The sequence below is a fragment of the Berghia stephanieae genome, unplaced genomic scaffold (assembly GCF_034508935.2).
Source record: "Berghia stephanieae isolate SIO BIC M18660-M18661 unplaced genomic scaffold, UCSD_Bste_1.3 scaffold682, whole genome shotgun sequence".
Lineage (NCBI taxonomy): Eukaryota > Metazoa > Mollusca > Gastropoda > Nudibranchia > Aeolidiidae > Berghia > Berghia stephanieae.
In genome coordinates this window covers 9,123-17,907 of record NW_027628422.1, presented here as the reverse complement: position 1 = coordinate 17,907, position 8,785 = coordinate 9,123, and the positions used below count along the sequence as shown (strand labels likewise).

Genomic DNA, 8,785 nt, shown 5'->3' with positions numbered 1-8,785 from the left:
TATTACAATTTTTTTTTACAGCGACAACAGCCAGGTACTCATTTTACACCTGAAGCGCAAGAATCTGAGTAAAGAGCCTTTTCCAAAGACTCAACCCAGAATATTCTGATCCAAAAGTGAGTGTCATACCAAAAGATCACATAGCCGCACTATTGCTCCTAACTGACAGAGCTATTTGTTACCTAAGTTGCCTGCAAAAAGATAAAGATAAGTAATGAGGATTTTCGCCGAATTCAAAAACATAATCACATACCAAAGAAGTTCCTTGGTAATTTTAACACTTATTTCAATGAAAATTCTATTAGATGATTATTTTCTTTTAGTTAAAAGCTTCTTCTTAAAAGCAATATATCGTCTTTCATGAAATTATGTCTTTTAACTACAGAGCAGCATGAACAAGACAACAAATCTGCTTAAAATGTATGTCTGTTTGGCTAAACAGTGATAAATGCCTAAAACCCACCATGTAACAGCCCACTTTGAGCAATGAATGTATTTGATCTTTTTCCAATGCAATACACATAAAAAAAAATATTTTGTGAATATTATCTTTTGGCTGCTATGATTATCATGTGTTACTCCTAAATTTATACAAAAACACATAAAAATTTTGCATCTAAAGGAATAGCAAGTAACTAGTCATGTAACTGTATGCCAAGTAGAAATAGTTCTCTATTGATATATTATAAATAGAATTTTCAACAAATGAACTACTCACATTAATCTGGGCAGTGGTATAACCCAACAGTCCAGCCAGTCCTCGCCAATTATTCCCCGACATGGCATGTTCTGGGTTCAGTTTAATGATGAGCTCCTTGCGAATGGTTTCGTCCACACAGGTCCATGGTATGACCTCCTGTTCAACGTCCTCCCCGCCCCCTCCCCCATTTTCAATGGAAGTGCCCATTTAGTGGTAGTGGTGGTGGGGTGATCTGAACTGCCCTCACTTCCAAATCAAGGATGACTCTATCACTACCTATTCTTTCCTTTCAGTTCTCACCCCCTCCAGGTATTTATCGTTAATTTGAGATAATCTCGGTAAGGAGATGTAGGTGACAGTGGCGACCTTGGGCAACAAAATCACACATCCGTCAACTGTTTCTTGATACTGTAACCGTTAAAGAAAATAAAGAACGTAAAATTATTGACACTGTCAATCAATCACTTGATAGATATTTCAAGATGGTATCTTAAAACTGCTATGGGTAAGAAACAACTGAGAATTGTCTAAAATTTTCCTTCAGTGTCTGAAAATCGGTATCGTAAAAATTCTAACAAAAAGGTAAAACAATATTTCATATGGGTGCAAAACCTTCCTTCCTTCAGCAATACAAAAAATAATACTGTAGTCCGTAATTGTAAGAAAAATCACTGGGAAAGTGAAAGCACATTTTAAATCAAAATCTCTGTTACTAACAAATAAAACTCAGTGGTGTTATTTATTTCCACTACCAACTACTCAAATGAACACAAATAACTGATACAGCATTAATAAGTGATTAAGTTAAATTCATAAAGACACTGAACATTTTTTAACATTATAAACTAAAACTTTTCAGTTATTGATTTCATTTTTTCCTCTTCCGTTTTTCATTTTGTTTGATTAGATTCGTTTTTTTAAAGTTCTGGTTTATATCAAAAAGATGTGTCCATTCCACTACCCCCCATATGAGAGAGAGAGAGAGAGAGAGAGAGAGAGAGAGAGAGAGAGAGAGAGAGAGAGAGAGAGAGAGACCTTTAAAATGATACAATAAAACAGTAATGAATGGCACTTAGGCTGTCTAAGGCACATCACCATGCATGACTGAACACTCCCCCCCCCCCTCCTTCTCCCCACACCCACGTATTTTACTTTTACCACCACGACTGTAACTATTACAACTGTAGTAGAGTCTTTGTGTTAAAAGGCAAAGCCACCCCTCAGCCCCAGGGCTCTGAAAAGTGATCCATCAATGTCAAGTCAATAAAAAATGATCACTCATGAACCAAATCATTGAAAATACTGAAAGTCATTGAGAGAACTGAAAACTCCTTTCAAAACTGACAGTAAAGAAGGAGAAAAAGAGGAGCAAGATGAGTCATGCAGTTAAGGAAAGAGAAAATTTTTGATTTGTTTGTGTGTGTGTGGTTTTTTTTTGGTATTATTATACAACCAATATACATCTCACTCATTCCATGCTCTATCTTCCATTATAAGTATCCTTATTTAACCTTTCTTATCATTATTATTATTATCATCAACATCATTATCATTATTATTATGAACATTGTTGTCATTGCAATGATTATTATCATTATTATAGTGGTCTCCGTTTATAAGCATTCCAGCTACAAGCATGATATGGCTATACACAATTGGTACTCAAAACAGAATATTTACTATATAAATTTACCCTTTTATAAGCAGGCTCACCAAAAAAGGAGTCCATTGAAAAGTATGGTCAATTTTCCGACCATTACTTAAAAATTATAAAAAAGTAAAAGAAAATGAGTTAATAACTAAAAAGTAAAGTACCATTTTTAAAATACAAAAGATTGAAAGGGTTAACACTGTTAGCGGACACCATCAAAATGCTCTGAGAGTAACGTATGATTCACATCTCAGTCATCTCTATTCCTCACATTACTTCCTTGCACAAAACAATCAACATCTCCATGATGAAACAGACAATGCATGTCCGTCATAAAGTCTTCCAAGTTCATCAGCTCATTGAAACGGTGCGGCGCGTGGGGGATGGGGTGTGTGACTGTGTATGTGAGTGTGTATGTGTGTGGGGGGGGGGGGGGGGGGGGGGGGGGGGGGGGTGGGACTCAGTCCACTTGTGGTGATGTTGCAAGGGTGCTGGAAGTGGGGTAAGGGATGGGAGGGTTCAAACTGTCACCAATTGGATTCAATAGTCTGATGTCACGTCGCCCAGCAATGGCAGCCATCATGGTTCTAAACAAAGAAAATCAGTATTTTTTATTCTTCATGCTGGCTAGAACTTTTCATATGTCTTGTGATCGGAATGTGTAAAAGTCAAAACATGATCAGATTTATAATGTGTCTATACTCTTCAACAGTCGTAACGTCACTTCCTTCCTAATGACGGACGCCGTATGAAATATTTCTCCAGCGAGCATAAAAGCGTATCCAGAGGGAAAAAAAACCCCATAAATTTGATCACGTTTCGACTTTTACACATTCAGATCACAAGGCATATGAAAAGTTCTTTCTAGCCCGCATGAAGAATAAAAAGTAATGGTTTTCTTTGTTTAGAACCAAGATGGCCGCCGTTGCCGGGTGGCGTGACATCAGACTACTGATTCCACTTGCAAACCTCATAATGTCTGTTTACCTGTAACAGTGAAGCATCTACAAGAACGAAAATAGACTGAAGAACCACAAAGATGAAGACAACAGGCTTACTCACTCATCACAAAGGACACCAACAAAAAAAGCATTGACATAACCAAGCCAAGTCCTTATAGAGTAACTGTACAAAGACATAAAAAGTTAACAGTTTTATGTATATAATATGTATATTATTTTTAAAGTCTGACCTATTTTTGAGTGCACCTAAAAACGCCATTGCTGCACCGATTTAGACCATTGATGGCTGAAAAGATTTGTATCAGTCTAACTTCATTTCTTTGATCGTAAAATTATGAAAATAAATAAGTGCCAATACATAATAATAATAAGCTTGACTATTAGTAGCAAAGTCGACAAAAAGGGAGGGACAGAGAGGGGTGTTAAAGCTGGGACAGGTAAAGCAAGAGCAGCCTTTAGCTGAAAAAAAATTTGATCATCTAAAGAAATACAAAGGAAAACAAAAAGAAAAATGTTCAACACCAATGTTTTGTTTTATGTTTTTAAGGGTTTTACGGCGCTTGCAACACATTAAGGTCATATCAGCGCCAGTAAAAAGGAAGAAAATGGGATAGTAAAAAGTTCTAGAATTACAATTAAAGCACAAAAGAAAGGTGAGACAAAGGGGAATTGGTTCAAATAGGGAACAGATGTAGATTCCAAGAGCACACCGTCAAAGTACTTAGTTTGAGATCACCTAAAAGTCTCATCCAGACACAAGCACAAGTCCCAACTAAGAGGAATACACTCAAATAGTTACAAATCATACAATATAATGTGTAAACTAAACATAATACAATGCATAACAGAGAGATGATTTACAAGGAAAAAAATATCATCTTCCAAAACTATAACTATACATTCGACTGTTTCCCTCCCAGCCAAGGAACTCAGGGCAGGGCCAGGACAAAACCAAGTAAACTCATTCCAAGACAACGACAGGCAACAATTGGAAAACGGGTTGAGGGGATAGAAGACACAGCATGTACCTCCCTGCCCACTATGGGAGGTCAGGATCCCCACCCAGAACACCAATGTGAAACAGTGAGTGTTGGTGTATGGCTTAGAAAATGGCGTTGAATAAGAACACAAGTTATAAAGTACAGACCTTGAGAAGAATACTATAAATTAAATGGCATGACAAAATTAGAAATGCAGGTCAATGAGAAATGACAGGCAAAGTAGAAATAGAGGTAGAAATTAAGAGAAGATGGAAATGGCTGGTTGAATCTTTGCCTGGTGTACATTTCATAATATCGTCTTTACAATAATATTAATTCTACTTTAAGGCAGATCCTTGTTGGAACAGCCCGATGGAACTCCTTTCAGGATTTTATCTGTGCCATGTGTCCGGCCTCTGTTTTCAGATTGCTCTCCCCATCCAGTCCGCTGTGTCTTGACCACCTCCTCCTTGGCCTCCCCCTGCTCTGTTTGCCCTCCATGTACAGCTTTTGAAGCATGTATTTTAATGAAATGTGGTCAAAATATGACAGCTTCAATTTCTTGTTTGTTGACATTGGCATGGGCTAACAACATTTGACTTTTGAGGCCTATTCTCATTGTGGTGTCGTATAGGGGGAGGTGTAGTGTAAGAGAAGGTTTCATACTTTCCATATCAATATTTAGCAGACACTGAGGCAATAATGAGAAAGGTACTGAATGATCTGATTTGATTTTGATTGATATGTCTCCAGATCCAGGGCACTAACATGTATAAATTGTGCTACACAGATGACACTGTTCTAATGACCGTTTCCCCGAACAGACTCACTTATTTGATAAATTCTGTTAAGAAAACAGAGAAGTTAGGGGGACTTCATTTCAATGCGAAGAAAACTAATGTGAATTAGGAATAAAATTCTACCAGGGTGTCCATCATACACCAACCATCAGCTATCATCAGTTCTCACTTCACTAGAGTTGGAGACCTTGGCCTTTGCCTTTCACTTTTGACCTGCTGAACCATTTTCATTTACTAGACTACTCAGTACTCATTCTTATGTCGCATCAATTTTAGTTAACACACCCACTATTTTTATTCAATTCACAACGGGTTTGTCAAATTAAGATAATTCAAAATATCGCAATCAAAAAGCTAATACTAATAAACAAGGACTATGGACGAGAAGTTTGAACTCTAGATACTATCTTAGATCTATAGACTATAGGATAGAGAGTAGACCTAGGCCTAGGCCTAGGCCTAGGACTACTAACAGGACATGGTCAACCTTCTTTTAATTGGTTGGGATCATACACATGAATATAATGTAAACGGTAATAACATATTGTTATTAAAATATTTTCTAAATGGAAAAGACGTCCTCTTCCTAAATATCAATGTCAAAAGTCTTTCACTTTCATGTACTATGATGTACCTATCTTAAAATTAGAGAATTTGGTACACTTTTTGTTGAGTGTTGGCATTGGCCTTGGCGGTGGGGGTGAGTCTAGATACGCTTTTTGTTTCTGTTCTCTCCTCTCCAGTTCCAGAAGCCCAAAAGAAATCTATAAGATCACATCCTTCAGAGCTCTAATCATGTTAAATCCAAAAAATAACCATAAAGTAACCCCTGTTTAATACAATCCTTACCTCTAAGCTCTTTTTTCATCGTTGACACTGGTGGGCAGCCATTTTCGTGGTTTCTTCCCTTCCTGCCCTCAAGTCGGGTAAGTGTGTTGTTGCTGTTGTGACAATTGGCCATCCAGCTCTTACACACTGTTAGTACACGCTGATGTTGGCCCATTGTGTGTAGTTTCCTTGATGGGCAGAGTTTAACGTTCCAAACGCATTTTTAAAACTTTGCTTTGAAAAAGTTTCGTTCCTCTTTTACTGTATGCTGTTTTTGTTTGACGGAAGTGTTTGATTTTTTGGAGGGGAGTCTTTCCATAAGTTCCTAGGGGGTTGGAAAAATTACCAAGAGGAACCAGGATGAAAAGACTAATTATTTTATTGGGAACTTCTGTTTATGGATTAATAGGCATATCGCTCATGTAGGAATGAAAAACAATATATAAGATGGTTGAGAGAAATTTGGCATTATCGTTTAATTCTAAAAACTATCTGGCATTCTCAGTCAACGGACGTGGTTATTCCATAAGTTCCTAGGGGGTTGGAAAAATTACCAAGAGGAACCAGGATGAAAAGACTAATTATTTTATTGGGAACTTCTGTTTATGGATTAATAGGCATATCGCTCATGTAGGAATGAAAAACAATATATAAGATGGTTGAGAGAAATTTGGCATTATCGTTTAATTCTAAAAACTATCTGGCATTCTCAGTCAACGGACGTGGTTCTCCCCCCCCCCCCCCCCCCCCCCCCCCCCCCCCCCCCCTCTCTCTCTCTCTCTCTCTCTCTCTCTCTCTCTCTCTCTCTCGAATGTTTCAGATAAGCAAAATAATGTATTGATTGATAAAAACGGCAAGCTCAAAAAATAACATCGTCATTTTTAAAAACTTTAAAACTAAAATATATGAGAGAAGAAAAAGAAAAATTGACTCAGATACACACAACTACAAATCAATCGACGTTGCAGGTCTGACACTTATTGGCCTAGTTTAACATAGTTGTAATGGACAATATTTTGCTTCATTTTTTATATCTCCATTACAACACTGAGCACATAAGGAATTGGCCTATCAGACCTGCAAATAAGTACATATCGACATCAATACATATTTCAAAGTAAACGTGTCAGCACGACGAAATTTAGCTCCAGAGGACGACATTTATTTATAATCTACGAAAATAAAAGCAAATGTACCAAGAATATAATATTGTATCCATAATAGAAAGTAAAAATAAATAAAACAATAATGGACAAATTATTATTATTATTATTATTATTATTATTATTATTATTATTATTATTATTATTATTATTATTATTATTATTATTATTATTATTATTATCATTATTATCATTATTATTATTATTATTATTATTATTATTATTATTACTATTATTATTATGATTATTATTATTATTATGATTATTATTATTATTATTATTATCATGACTCCTAGCACTGTATCATTATTATTATTATAATCATCATCATCATTATTATTATTATTATTATTATTATTATTATTATTATTATTATTATTATCGTCATCATCATCATTGTTATTATTATTATTATTATTATTATTATTATTATTATTATTATTATTATTATTATTATTATTATCATTATTAATATTGTTAATATTATTATTATCATCATCATCATCATCATCATCATCATCATCATCATCATCACCGTCATCACAATTAGCTTCATCAACCTCATCATCATCATTATCATCATCATTATCATCATCATCAATATTATTATTATCATTTCCTTTTTCTTCTAGAGGGTGTGGGATTATTGTGTTATTTTTTCCTTTCTTTGTTTCTTTTCTGTTTCATTTGTGTAAGATTTTTTAAAAATTATTATCTGACCTTTATTCATCTAAATATCTACGTGTTGACATTTCATTTCTTTAGTTTGTTTTGTTTTTATTTTTATATATATATTATTTTATTATTTTTTTTTGGTCATTTACTTGTGGAGGGTTGTTTTTCTCCTCTTCGTGCCTCTGCAAAACCTACAATTAAATTTGAAGATAACAATATCAAATGGATATGAGTAACCGATTATTTATTTTTTTTACAAAGTTTTATGCATTATTCCTCAATAGGGTTCAATAGTCTGATGTCACGTCCGCCCAGCAACGAGCAGCTTGGTTCTAAACCAAAAAAAAAAAAAAAACGTTACTTTTTATTCTTCATCCTGGCTAGAACTTTTTTACATGTTATGTGATCAGAATGTATAAAAGTCAAAACATGATCAGGTTTATAATGGTTTTCTCCTCTGGATACACTTTTATGCTCGTCAGAGAAGTATTTCTTAAGGGCGTCCGCAATTGGATTCAAGTCTGATGTCACGCGCCCGGCAACGGCGGCCATCTTGGTTCTAAACAAAGATAATCATTACTTTTTATTCTTCATGCTGGCTAGAACTTTTCATTCCCTTTTCACATGCCTTGTGATCAGAATGTGTAAAAGTCAATACATGATCAAATTGATGGGGTTTTTTACCTCTGGATACGCGTTTAAGTTCGCCGGGGAAATATTTCATACGGCGTCAGCCATTGTTCCGATAGTTTAGAGCCAGTGTTACTAAGTTACCATACGTCATTAGGAAGGAAGTGACAGTACGACTGTTGAAGACTATTGTTCAGAATCAGTTACAAAGTTACTACCTAGAAAGAGGAGCTACGACAGCGTTAGCTCTCCTCTTTTTAAGGTTACTATGCGTCATTACGAGGGAAGTGACGTCACGACTGTTGAAGCCTATTAATAGAACGTTTCACTTTTATGAAATACATACATGAAGCGTAAACGCTGAGGCCTTACGCAAATCGTGCTCTGATGACATAA

The 8,785-nt window shown here is 35.4% G+C and overlaps 1 long non-coding RNA gene across 1 annotated transcript; it reads right to left on the bottom strand.

Moving 5' to 3' along the window:
- Positions 1 to 754: 754 nt before the first annotated feature.
- On the bottom strand, positions 755 to 8,574 carry LOC144962188 (uncharacterized). The gene is made up of 3 exons (XR_013643390.1): positions 8,444 to 8,574; positions 5,943 to 6,246; positions 755 to 1,108 (listed from the first exon to the last, which is right to left on the bottom strand). It is a non-coding gene; the product is annotated as an uncharacterized LOC144962188 (long non-coding RNA).
- Between the last annotated feature and the right edge of the window lie 211 nt (positions 8,575 to 8,785).